This window comes from Periplaneta americana, chromosome 10, assembly GCF_040183065.1.
Source record: "Periplaneta americana isolate PAMFEO1 chromosome 10, P.americana_PAMFEO1_priV1, whole genome shotgun sequence".
NCBI classification, from domain to species: Eukaryota; Metazoa; Arthropoda; class Insecta; order Blattodea; family Blattidae; genus Periplaneta; species Periplaneta americana.
The window spans coordinates 65,243,207-65,258,173 of NC_091126.1; the positions used below are offsets into that span (position 1 = coordinate 65,243,207).

At 36.5% G+C, this 14,967-nt stretch overlaps 1 protein-coding gene across 1 annotated transcript in view; it reads left to right on the top strand.

Annotated features, from left to right (window-relative positions):
* The window catches only part of LOC138707752 (allatostatin-A receptor-like), an 882,364-nt gene that overhangs the window by 532,122 nt on the left and 335,275 nt on the right, over positions 1 to 14,967 (top strand). Inside the window, exon 3 of the mRNA XM_069837618.1 lies at positions 597 to 675. The gene's annotated coding sequence lies outside the window, so the exon portion shown is untranslated. The remainder of the gene's footprint in view (positions 1 to 596; positions 676 to 14,967) is intronic.

Genomic DNA, 14,967 nt, shown 5'->3' on the forward strand with positions numbered 1-14,967 from the left:
GAATGATGCTGAAACTGATCAGGAAGAGAAAAGAAATTAGCTGGATCACTGGCTAAGAATAAACTGCCTACTGAACGATGCACTGGAAGAAACGTTGAATGGGAGATGAGTTCGGAGCGGAAGAAGATATCAGATAATAGACAACACTAAGATATGTGGATCTACGCGGAGACTAAGAGAAAGTGGAAAATAGGGAAGAATGCTGGGTTTGCAGTCAAAGACCTGCCCGTGAGCAGAAAACCATGAATCAGTGAGTGAGTGAAAGAATGAATTAATTAACTGTAAATTATATTGTAATTGTATAATTATTGAATTATATTTTATTGTAAATTATACATAGACTCGCGTGTACTCTATTTTCAGTATGAACAATGCTAGGTTTCATACCTTCCTACGTAGCTTTTGAGCCACTGAAAGCATCGTTGCATATTGTCCGCTGCACTTACAGTATTATCTCTGTTGACTACTGTGTGTGTTCACTTAACTTCGTGATTTCAGAAATGAAAATGCACAATTATTATTGTTATTATTATTATTATTATTATTATTATTATTATTATTATTATTATTATTATTATTATTATTTGTGATTACAGAATTTCTTCGTTCGGTGGATGAAGTTCATAATCTCCAAATATAGTCTGCGTGTGTAACAATTTGGAACAAATATTGAAGGTAAGTAAGAAAGTTCTTCTTAAAGCGAAATTGCATTTCTTTTACTACCAATTATGCTAAGTAATAAGATAATATATTGTGATGCTTCAAATATCAAATTCGAGATTTTCACAGAAATGAAGGTTTTCGGTATCCCAGATACAGGGAAAATGGTTTTGGAGAGATCATCTCTCTTTCCGTCCCTATAAGGAAATAAAACATTACATACATACATACATACATACATACATACATACATACATACATACATACATACATACATACATACATGCATACATACATACATACATATACATACATACTGTACATAGCCTACATACAGTACATGCATGCATACAGTACATACATACATACATACATACATACATACATACATACATACATACATACATACATACATACATACATACATCCACACCTGTGGAGTAACGGTCAGCGCGTCTGGCCGCGAAACCAGGTGGCCGGTCGGGGCAAGTTACCTAGTTGAGGTTTTTTCCGGGGTTTTCCCTCAACCCAAGATGAGCAAATGCTGGGTAACTTTCGGTGCTGGACCCCGGACTCATTTCACCGGCATTATCACCTTCATCTCATTCAGACGCTAAATAACCTAAGCTGTTGATAAAGCGCCGTAAAATAACCTACTACAATAAATACATACATACGTATATGCATACTGTACTGTATATACAGTGTAAGATCAATCGTTTTGGAGGCGATAGAGGACCTTATTTGTTGAAAAAATATTAATAACATTTTCTGAATTTGTCCCCGTTTTCAGGTTACACGATGATAAAAGTTTCTATGATAATCGTAATATCTGAACCCACATGTTTTATTTCCCTAAGTATTCTCTGTTTTTTTTTATTACGATTTCCCTAAGTATGCTCTATTTTTACACAATACATTCCGTTTTATAATTTGTAATTAAGAATGGTCCAGTTTCTTGGCCGGCGCGGTCTCCAGACTGAACACCATTGTTCTATCTATGAGCCTTCATGAAGGAACGTGTCTACAGTAGTGAGTTATCATATAAAATTATTTTGTTGCGAATATCGACACAGATGCAGCGGAAATATGATAGCAGAGAGTATAGATCTTGCATTCTTGCAACGCGAGTTTTCACTTGTTTGTAAGTGAGAGTAGGATACAGTATATTTTAAACGTCTGATCCGATGAACTTTAACGATTTGACTAATTCGCTGTATGCATATCCAAGTACTTGTCATGATTATTTAGCAAAATATATTAGGCCTAATACCAAATGAGTGCACAGAGTATGACATTCATAGGAAAGTTTGTAATCGTGCAACTCGAAAATGGGGACGAATTCGAAAAATTTGTATGAACGTATTTTTCAGCAAATCAAGTCCTCCACCATTTCCTTAACGATTGACCTTAGTTTTGATATACCCTGTATATATTATTCAACAGTCCATTTATCCACGAATGTCGCACTTGAGAAATATTATACTCTGAGTTCTGGCCCGCTTTCAGAATAACTGAGAACAATCCAATTGAAATCGGAAAGTTCGTATATCTGATGTTTCCGCACGAAGAATCACAAATATGGCATCGCATGCTGAGTACGACCTTCAGTACCTTTCATTGCAATGGGATCATTCGAAGCTATTAATCTGACTTTTGACGAACATAATTCGGATGCAAACATAGCCAGGGAACGACCAGCTTAAAGTACATCCTATCATAAATACATTTCTTACTCTTGTATCCCTTACAATATATGAATGAATTTAAATGTGTTGTTCACGATGAGTAATAGGTGTCTTTATAGTACACAAAATCAAAGTTAATTTCATTTTCGTGCTAATTAACTCACTTTATGTATTTCTTTCGGAAAATAATTCAAGAAGATAAACTGTAACTACGAATACATTCACAGCATAACAAATGTTTTTGTAAAATGTTCAAAATATAATAAGAAACTATGTGTAAAGTTCGTGACTCATTTTTCAGAGAGTAATGAACTTTTTGTATGTTACTGGGTAGCACAGTACCATTACTATTAACTTCAATGTTGCAAACGTTCGCTAAACAGTAAATAAATAATAGTCTCGATTATGGTTCCGTTTGATGTTAATCGGCTATAGTGTGTGTACAACAGTCATAGTTTCAAAATAATAACATCAGTGGCTGATGTTGACTGTCATATTCTGCGCCAAATGATATGCAATAAGCAGCTAAAGGTTTTACTACAGCTTTTGAATCCACATGTTCCCTGTTTAGCAATTGGCTCAGTTGCTGTGTCATCCCCATATCCGAGCACGTAGGGTGGAGGATCACATTTCATTTGCTAAGCTCATTGATTTCATACCCCTTACTTAACACAGCGTAGAAACATCTGCCAAAATGTCGGAGTAATTCAGAGAACAAATCTTCAAGCAAAATGTTTATACATAGTTAGGAACTGCTGTTACCAGCATTTAAAACATACCCTCGATAATTCTGCCAGCAGTCACTTTATGAAGCCATAAAACTTGAAACGAGTCAAATATTAAAGGAACTAAAGTACACTGACATTTCATAATTCAAACTTTTTTGAAGCATTAATTTCTAGAGGTTTTATATATCCACCACCAATAGTATGAAATGAAATTCATTCAGGGCAGGAATTAATGTCATTTTCTAAGTAATACATTTCAAACCTAGAGTTGCTTTACAATCAGCGTAATATTGATTGCAAGAAGTTTTCTTTCATTAAAGCATACAAATGTGAGCACCGTGCTGAAGTAAAAAACTAGAAACTAGCCTGAGTAACTCCTAAAGAAATTCATATTTTACTTTCTAACTTTCTCGTCAGAGGATGGAATGCGATGAGCAAAATACTGTGACTAAAAATTTACTCAACAAGTCATGAATACTTTAAAGGGAAAAGAGAAGAATGTAATAAGACCACATGCATTTGCAGAGACGAATGTGAAAATTAATTATAGTCTCTACAGATAAACCCTACAATTTATAAATTATGGTAAATATGTAAATTTTTGGATTATAAAGAATGTTTCTCTTCTATGTAATGCAGCAAATGAAAGTTTGTCTTCTCATTTCGATGCATAATAAATAACTTTACTTCTGTATGTCTTTTGAATGGCAGTTGAAAATAAAATGTAAACTGTAATAACTTTCGCAATATGAGTGTGTATGAATTGTTATGAAACGCATAAAGAAAGTGTGTGTCGTCGCATTCATTTTCGAATAAAAAATCGGCCACCACTTTCAATATGTGAGACGCCGACTCGGCTGTCCGTCGTGGTATGTAATTACTGACGGTTTGTCCAGATACTGGTAGATGGCAGTGGTAGTGGATTTTGGGTGACTCACATGTTAGCAAACAGAAACCGGAGTACTCCAAGATGGCTGGAAGAGGAATGCGTGGTGTGGGGTTTATGGAGTATGTTTAGATGGGGGGAACTCAACTTACTCCAAAACGGATGCACAGAAATTCAAGTTGGGCTGAATTACTTAGAGATGCTTAATTTTTCCCCCCAATAAAAAATGTCCCTCTCTTGACACTTATTTTGAGGCTGCAAGAACACACATGTATACAAAATTATTCTCCGTGATCAAACAGGCCATAAATATTCTTATGGTAGACTTTCTTTACCATAATAAATTGCTACTGGTAGCAAGAGATGGAAAGGAAAGGTTTCTCACAAGTGTCCATACAATACAACACATTGTTCAGAGTTTACACTGAGATAGTTGCATTGCGACTAAGTGTTCATGATCCGTCTCTATTGCAGTGCAAGTTATGAAGTATGTAACTAATCTTCGCCATGGAAAATCAGAATCTTTTGAAGTTCTTGTACAATGAAGTATTTTCTGCTTTATTTCAAACTTCTGTTTCCATCTTACTCTTTATGTACTGACACCTACACTTTTGTAGGACACTTGTTCTTTAGAGTATTTGTTTGTGTAAGAACTTTCAAAGAGAGTTTCAAGACGATGATGTGCAAAGTTCCTCTGTAAGATTTAGTTCAAACTTTATTCAGTTGCTATGAATATATTTCTGCATTTATTGAAGAGAATGTATTCTACAAAGAATGCTCGTTCATGTTGATCCCATGAAGTCCATATTACAACCTTCCGGCATATACTACAGAATGGAATGGTGACAACTGCACAAGTTTAAAATATGAGAAAGAGAAATATAACAGATAAAGATCGATGTTTTCTCTCTGACTTCTTTTCCTTCGTCATCGTCACTTTTTCCTCCTCTTTCTTTCCTCATCTTCTACATTACCCTTATCTTCTTTCTCATCATCCTATCCCTCATTTTCCCCATTTCTTCCTCTTTTTATTCAGCTTTCTGCTTATGTTCCTATATTCTCACGTTATTCTTTTTCTTCCTCAGTTCTTCAACGCACGATTCTCCAGACATATACATTCTGTTTCTTTCTCTTACCTCCCTTTCTCTTCATACTCACTTTCTCGTTCTTTTTCTGCAATTATGACAATAAATTTAACGAAACCGAGATCGATTTCCGGCAGAAAAGTGAACTCACGTAGCTATTGGGTGAATGTCCCCCGCCTCCAACTTCGCCTATTTTTCCTTAATATCAGAGTATTTTCGTAATTAAAGAGTTAATTATATTATTCACTTTTCTAGGCAATGCCGTCTTGAAAAACTTGGTGGCAAGGGGTATGAAAGTATGTGTTCACAGTAGTTGCGGTTCCTTCAATTTCGGTTCTTGAGTGACGGAAATAAGTGAATCGGTCAGTGAAATATGGACCGAAGTCCAGAGAAGTAAATTTTTCAGTAGACGAAAAAAAAAACATCACATCTTCTAAATCATTAGACCAACAATAACAAAAATTTGCAAAGTTGTAGGTCATAGTGCACCACTCTGACAATGAACACTCACGTGTGAGTTTAATAGTATGGGTAATAAATAGGATGATAAGTAGTGGACTTCGGTCCTTATTACATTGTTTTACTACGCAAGTGTAAAAGACAAGCACAATAAATTTAAAAAGTGAATTTTATTTATTGACTAAGTTGTATTTTAAGAATACACAAATCACTTAAGCTAATTGTCTAGAAAAAGCAGGACATGATACCAATATGATTAATAATAATGCTCATAATAAAGAAACTATTTCAATGTAATGAGAAACTGCCTTATGTCCTCTGTCACTGCCATCATTTGAAGTTCTGCTACCTTCTTCACCCTTAATACTCTGTAAGTACCGTTGTGATTCTCTGATAGATGCCGTATTTCAGGAGTTTAGACACATCACGTACATTTGCACTTCTAAGTCTTGGTTTTTCTGAATCGACGCATGCGAATTGAGACGTGCAAGACCCGCCTGGCACAAATCCGGATAACACGAAAGATAGTGAGTGGTTTCTATAACTGCGATGTGCGAAGTCAGCGTACCTCGCAGTTATAGAAACCACTCACTGTCTCTCGTATAGTCCGGATTTGTGCGAGACGGGCCTCGCACCTCGCAACTCTCATGCGTCGGTTCAGAAAAACCAAGGCTTTAACAGGTAACTGCCCGTAATACAGCTATGGTACATTGAGGTTGGGAGTCACGTTATTCTTAAGGAGACGGAAGCTGCTCATGACCATTCCGCTCATAAATTTACTGACCTGTATCTGGTGTTTGTGCAAATGATATTGGAAGATCTTGTATTTTGATACCTGAACACGTCACCATTTTGAGATGCGCTTCTCTTGAAAAAATTGTGTGAAATACCCATCAAAATACTTAAAACCAGCGTGTGTCATTTCAACAACTTGGAAATGACCTTTAACAAGTTCAATCCAGTCACTTGGGATCTCCACTTTTCCACCTACAGCGCCTCTATCAGACACTCTCCGAATCATACTCGTAGCTCGGCCAATACAATAATGTTCGAAGTCCTGGACATCGGACCTTGTTTCATGGATTGAAATTTTTAAGCCGCTGTAATATGGTAACGGGCATGGATATTGGTCATTTTAACAGTGTATAAGGTGCGCCTTGTCTTTAAGAGTAAATTCCACTCGAAAAACCATTTTCGCGCAAAACTTGGACTTCGGCCCGCTTCAAATCAAGTCCCGAGTTCGAGTCTCGACGACTGAGCTATGGTGTCTCGAAGACATGACTATTTTAATTCACTATTTTACATAGTTTATTGTGCTTGTCTTTTACACTTGCGTAGTAAAACAATGCAATAAGGACCGAAGTCCAGTACTTATCATCTTATTTATTGTCCATACTATTAAACACACACATGAGTGTTAATTGTCAATCAGATCGGTGCACTATGACCTACAACTGTGCAAATTTTTGTTAGTGTTGGTCTAATGATTTAGAAAATGTGATGTTTTTTTTTTTTTCAGTACAGCCCTGCGACTCTGGAAATATTTCTTTGTGAAGTACTGCCTTCACTTGGCTTTTCGAGAGCAGGACCACGGACGGATTCTTGTGCTTAGGCTTACACAGACATATTGTGCGCTTATATGAGATGTTGACAAAGTTCTACAAGTGTACTGGACAGCATGCGTGAATCCGATGCTACTTGAGCAACCGCAGGGCCTGGAGTCCTTTATCAGCATCGGAAACCCATAAGCTTACTACTCCCAAGACTGTAATCCGATCTAGTTTTATCTAGACCTCTTGCAAATTGTAGAAGTTGGAGAGTGTTGATGAACTGAAAGAACGGGAATACTCAAAGAAAAATCCTTTGCCATATCTGTTTGTCAATCACAAATTCAATCATCCTTTTCTCTTGCGATGTTTTCCCTTCAAAATAAAGACAATTCGTTCAATAGAATGTAGTAACCCGAACTGAAGTTCTCAATAGACCTTGAACTCTCAGAGCTGGTTTAATTACGCCATTTAACTACGCTATATCAACTCCGTTATCATTTAGCGTCAAAGAAATTATGACAGAGAGATGGTATTTGGTTAGATTGGTCCGAGAATTCGTTACCATATTACCTGACTTTCGTCCTGCAATTGTAAATAATTGAAAAATATCCAACTACTCTACATGTTCAGCTCAAGAGTGATTCGAATCCACGTCTGAGCGTACACTCGAAGCACGATTATTGCCCCCTACACCTACACCACACCGATGGCTCTCACAGCTGTTCCAATAGTCCCGAAACTCCTTAGTATGAAGCTATATCGAAATTAAAACTTCTATTTTCCTTTCAAATATTACTCTCCTTATTTTCACTGTAACTGTGATATAATTAAACAGCTAACAAGCAAACGTTCTGATAGGGGCAGATAAAAAGGTTAATTTTTTTTCTTCCACCATGTTAATAATGTCAAAAGAAGTGCTTATACAAATTTTGGCCACTCGACCGCAATTACGAGGGCCGTAAAAAATTAATTCGCCAGGGGCCGTTAACAGAAAGGAAAAAACAGTTTCATTGGACAAATTTATTAGAACGGACACAGCTTGTTGAGCTACTTTTCAACATATTTTCCATCGGAATTGAGACATTTCCCATATCATAGGATCGACAGAGAGAGGTTCAGATGCAGTCAAACGCTGGTTCCGGACTGAGGCGGCTGACTTCTACGACACAAAAATTGATGCCGTGGCATGAAAAATGTCTCAATTCCAGTGGCGGATATTTTGACAAATAGCGCAACAATTGTTATATCTGTTTCAGTAAATATTTCCATGTAATTGTGCTTCTTTCTATAAACGACCCCAAGGAAAATCACGTTCTGGACGACCTCGTAATTGCGGTCGAGTGGCCAAAATCTGTATAAGCACTTCTTTTGACATTATTAACATGGTGGAAGAAAAAAAATTAACTTTTTTATCTGCCCCCATCAGAACGTTTGCTTATAAGTACAAAAAAAGTTAATTACGAACAGAAAATGATCTAATTATGAAGTTTTGGCTATAAAAGTAAAATGTTTTGAAACGTTACGTAATTTATAGTGCAGCATTAAAAATTTAATAATGTTGTGTGTCCAGTGTAAGTAATAGTGTTCTATAAATCCTTAATCATATTTTAAATATTTTCAATTATACCGGATTAATGTTTCATTGAAGTTTATGGTTCATTTCAGAGCACGCCGAAACTAGCCCTGAAATGTGATCGGTGCTCCGCATGAATAAAACAGTTGTTACAATTCCGCGTACAAATTACACAGTACCCTACGTTTCTTCTGGGTTCTTAAGCTAATACGACCTATTTTATGACTTCGTGCTTATATAGAGCGCTGCAGTAAGGTGCTGACTAGATGTAAGTCATAAAGATGGAGCTCTATACAACCTTCAGTTACTTACCAATGAAGAATACGTGAAAATCTAACACAAAGACTATAATTATATTGTGTTCTCCTTTCTCAAGTATCTTACAATTATTTGGATTTGATTGTAAATTATTAAAAATTAATTAGGCACACAGGAGGATGCATTCGCATAGCATGGGATAGATGCGATGAAGGACTTCCTCTTAAAAATGTAATGTGGGTACTATAGTCTATTTGTAACGCACTTTGCCCAAGCATCAACAAAACTCACCCGACCCTCAGCCCGCCATTAATAATAATAATAATAATAATAATAATAATAATAATAATAATAATAATAAATTATTTTAGCTGACAGAGATGAGGCCGTAAGGCCTTTTCTTCCACTCAACCAGCAAAAAGTAGAGGCTACATACATATTAGGGTATATATGAACTTACAAGCTACAAAGAACACAATAATTTGATTTCGATAAAAGTTACGTGTATACAAGAATTACTTATGAATTAAACAGTAAAATACTATTAACCATTAATTAAACAATGAAGTACAAACTGTGTAGCAGAATTAAACTAAAATACATAGAATGGTCCACACCTATGGAGTAATGGTTAGCGCGTCCGGCCACGAAACCAGGATTCCATGCAAATTAAAAGGGTTCGAATATTCGACCATAGAGTTGTATGTAGAGATGCTTATCGGGAGGGACATGGAGCATCCCAGAGAAATTTAGTCAAAATAAGGTATCGTACATCCCTGACGGAATGAGATTCTTGCCGATTATGCTGCTTAGATAATCCACAAATATTTGGGTAAATCACGAGGAACATTCGCCATGAATTTCGATTGGAGTTGGACAAAGTTAATTGATGCCCTATTTTTCGAGACGGAAATGATAATGAAAGGAGAGTTGTGGTGTGTGTTGGTGGAATGACGATAAAAAATGGAACCCAAGAAAGATCCTCTTTCGCTTTATCCCTAAAAATACGACACACTTTTTCATGCGACTCAGTCCATGGAGAGCCGCTCAGAACAACACGAACCACTAAGCAACGTTGCCAGTTGTAATGTTAAGACTCAGTCGCTGTTAGTTATGGTGAGTTATAAATTATATGCGTCCAGACAAAATATTATAGCCACGAAGGAGATGAGATTTATGAAGTAAGTCGCGTGAAAAGCATACTACCACCACCACTACAACCACCACCACCAACGTGAAAAGAAATCATAATTTTTTTCCATCCGTTTTACTGAGTCATTATTACAGAGGTCAAAAATCAGATTAATTGTATGTACAGAGTGATTCACGGGGATTTACAGACCTTTACGGAGCTTATTTCTGAAGACATTTTGAGCAAAAAATGTCATATAAACATAGTCCCTATTCTCATTATTTTCAGAGTTACACTAATTTAAAGTTGTTTGTAAAGTACGCTTTTCCTTTAGTTTGAAGGTAAAAGAGTAATACAAATAGGGAATGGACCATTCAGAAGTACAATTTCTTTAATTTTCAAGTATTATGGAGCTAAAAATGTGCTGTGAACTCATTAGTTGCTTCATACAGATATCTTTTCCTATTTTAACTAGAAAATTGCATTATTCTTACGCACTTATCACAACAATTATTACAAATCCCACCACTTCCACCGACTTAATTGTTTGCAGTTCAATCTTTCATCCTAATTTACAGTCTTGGAGAGATTACAACACATTTAAAAAAATATCGCCGTCCGCTTGAGTACAATTGGCCGCAGGCTTGTGAACGGCACTCGTCGCGCTATGAAACTGCATACGGCTATCTTTGATTTCCGTAGCACTCGCGCTGGCTGCTGACTGCACGCTGACTAAAATCACGCGTTCACAGCAATGCGTTCCAATAACGAAATGTAACTCTGTAAATATTGAGAATAGGACCCATGTTTATATGACATTTTTTGCTCAGAAATGTCTTCGGAAATAAGCTCCGTAAAGGACGGTAAATCCTCGTGAATCAACCTGTAGAATCTTTAATTGTGGTGTAAAAATTGTAATGTGATGTGACATCATACAATGGTGTGAAATTGTATGGCCATGTGATGATGTGTCATATTTTATATTATCTTTTAACTAGCGTTGCTAACAACACAGTAGGGCCTAGATGACTCTGACAGCGAAATAACATCAGTGTCTGCGTGGTATTACAGCTTGCCCAAGTCAAGTCTGCGAGTGGGGATATCGGGATGGAATGTAGAGGAATGTAGAGGAAAAACACAGTTGCCACATAGGTCACTTGACGCTCAGATTTCAACGTGTGCACATCGTTTAAAATACACTACGGAGCGCACGCATTTCTTGTCCTTGTCTTCAGGTAAAGGCAACAGTTACGCTGTCTCCCAGCCTCCCCCCTCATACACCTTTCTCCACGCTTGCCAATCAGAACGCCAAACCTCACTGTCAAGCAGAAGTAGAAGTACAGTCTATTTCAAAGCGTCTTAAATTGTTACCGCTCTATGAACTGAAAAGCAGTAGGAAAACTTTGCTGTCATATGAGACTATACTGGTCTCCTCTCGTTACCGCCTCCTTTCACTACAGAACTGCCTCCAACTTCCCCTCTCGGCTCGCAGACTTAACTTGGTCGAGCTATAGAAGACACAATCTTGGCTGCCGTGCAAGTTAAAGCTAAACCTGAGCCCCAGTCGTTGCACACACCTCAGCCGGCATCCTAAAAGTCCCCGATTATATTGCATCTACTTTATATTCCATTCTCTGAAATGAACAAGCTATTCCATTGTATTTCATAGCATTACATTTACATTCAACACTGATCTGTTTACAATCTGAACAAGCTTAAACAGTGTAACACGGCTACATTCGATATCACCTATTTAACAACAGAGCAACGATAGAAGCAGTTTTGTCCGCTGTTCTGTCTCCAGTATACAGCGCTGCTGGGAATTGATGTCAGAGCCCCAAGCGTGAGCTGTATTACAGTAACGGGTGTTTCGAAATATTACTCCATTCTGAATTATTAATTGAAAGTTGAGATTGAGTTAAAATTTAACTCCAGACAAAATATATTAATTAATGTCTCTTAAAACAGAAGAGTACTTTCATATTGTCAGTGGAAATAGGATTGTTCTGTTTTCATTAGTAAAGGGAAATTTAATTAAAAATATATCCTGCTTTCGAAGCCCACAGGTAACTCATTGCGAATTAAGCAATTATAGTCAGATTCCACCGGGTTATCACTCTTCCAGCACTTTAGGATTTTTACATAGATTTAAATAATGAAAATTTCAAGGGGTACAATCCCTTGGACTTCTTTAAATTGCTTTTCCTTTTAAAATAATTATTATTTTAAGTTTTCCTGGGGTTTATTATTTTATTTTGCTTACGTCGATAAGTAAATATATTTAAATTTTGTACTAACACTTCTGTACACAGCAAACCCAGCAATCTGCAATCTTGTAATTCTTGTGGCACTAAAGAAATGACAGCTTTGTCTATAGAACTCAAGTTGTCCTTACAAAATTTTCCAAACAAGTGCGATAATTAAAGGTAGGAATTTATACCACACCATGAGGATGTTAGGTTAGTTGTGCTTAGACTGTCGTTAAGTCATGAAAGACGTAGAGCCTGAGGTATGGCCTGGTTACAACTGAAATGTGTTGTGTATCGCAGCAATTGAATGGAGATATGTTTCTCCTGCGTAGGAATCAGCATTGTGCTTCTGCAATTGGCTTGTTTACATTGCACTGCGATTCGTTGATTGGTTAACCACATAACTCTGCTTATACTACGGCGAAGTTCTATAACAGGTACCCATGCACCTCAATTGCTAGCTATGCTCACACGCACACGCACACGCACTACATTACATTACATACCATTACATACACTATTTATATTGAGAAAAAATGACTCGAAGGATACAAAAAGGTGCATTTTACAAAAAACAAAAAAAAAAAACAAACAAATTTTACAGAAGACAATTAAAACTTTCGTATTCCTGCAAATCATGTTAAAAATGAAGTTACCTGTGCCAGTCTACATATTTTCGTGCAGGTAACTTAATTTTTATATGTAATATACAGATCATGAATTGCAGGAATTACAAAGTTTTTTCTCACCTGTAATTTTTTTCTAATATGTCATCTTTCTGTGTCATCCGATGCAATGAAATTTTAAGACTTATTTTTTATTCGCCTACAGATTTAAAGGTACGACTTACCACTTTTTAACCAATGATATGTGGTACGCAAGGGACACGAAAGTACTCCGACACAACCTTCCGCTTCTATTAACAGCCTTAAGCATACAGTCAATGCTTACATCTTAAATCTGATCAATCACTGGGCTTTATCGATAAGCCCTTCTTGTATCAGAATTGGAAAACCATACTACCTCAAAGATTTAACCACAGCCCTCTCCAGTCATGGCCCAGCCCACACTACGTGACAACGTCGCACAGCACATTGGTTGCCGTCCTATCCTGTTGCATAGCTGTTAAATGCGAGAAAACCAATAGGCTGCATGACTTTTCTATTTCAAAGGAAAAATAATTACTTCCTGAATCTTTAGTGAGTTCACTAAACATTATGCAATTCACCCTATTATTGTCAATTATGACTGACATACAACGTTTGCAATCCAAATAAATGTATTTTTTGTTTAAGACGTATTACATATTACTGTATTTCTGCTGAACTTGACCCTGTAAGTTGTTTAACCGCAACAAGTCTTACCACCTTTTTGAGGTTATCAAAATGCAGCACTAATTGAAAAAAAAAAAAAAGCTACAGGTACAGCACTTTTCGCGAGATCATCTGTTTTATTTGGAGCAAACCCAAACAACCGTCCATTTTTGTAGTCTACAGTTCCTTTTACTTGAATTTCATCTACTTGATTGTTCACAATTTTTTCATTCTCTGAAAACTGCCTAACATGTTTCAAGAACTGTCTATTCTCAGATACTGAAGAAGGGGATACTTGAAACAAGAGGAAAGTTTTTTTTAGATATATAGGGTGCGATAATGACGAGATGTCGTTCAGTCTAATCATATCGTAACACTTCGCATTCTGGATACAAATTAAAAGAGAGTTTATAATTATTGAGGATACATCGTACTTAGGTTTATTCATAAATATTAGATTAAACTTATTACATAGAAGAGCAAACTTTTTAAGCTGTTTTCATCGCAGTTCTCATCGTTTTCAACAAGAATTTCAAACTTTGTAGCGAGGCAATAATTTGAGATACAAGAGTACTTGTTTTATTGGTATCTGGTGAAACGTAACAATCACAAAAATCTAATAGAGATGGGAGGTGACTTCATTCTGTAAACAAAGAATTTCTAGAGCTATTAGCAAGTAAGAAGCTGTCCATATTAAAACTTCATTCGGTAGACGTCCACCATTCATATGCATTGCCACACTAAAATCCCTGGTTATTCTAATGCTAGCAGTTATTTTGGGAGCACTAGTTACGTCTAGTTCACACACTATTCAACAAGATACGTTTTTAAATAGTGACCAGAATTTTTTTAGATAGTTTCCTTGATACATTAAAAAAAATAGAAAAATGTTGCACAAGGTTTTCTTCGCCTGCCTCTCTCTTTTCATCCTCCTTTTGGTTGTAAGGTGAGTGTTAATTTCTTCTCTCTGTTGCGGACTTTTCCATTTGTTTTCACTCACTCTGCTTAGATATGAAGGAAAATTTGGAAACACATTCGGAACTGCATCTCCACACAAGACTGAATGACGGCGTTTATGAAAACTCGTCTTTCCGTCCTTGTCGATGTGTTTTTCAACAAAGCTCAACTCACTTTTCCTTAAAAATGTTCCTTTCATACCACAGATCTTTGATTGGTGATCAGTCTGATGGAACCCAACGAATCCATTTACTGCGTAGTTCGGAATCTTTAGGAAACCGATAACAACTTATAATATTATCCTTCTGCTTTTATTGTCTTATCGTAGTTACTTAAGCAGCTCGGCACTACAGATATACAGTACATCTGGCATGGTTATGAAAAGTTTATGTTACCACAGACATCATAACAATGGAAATATAGGCACAA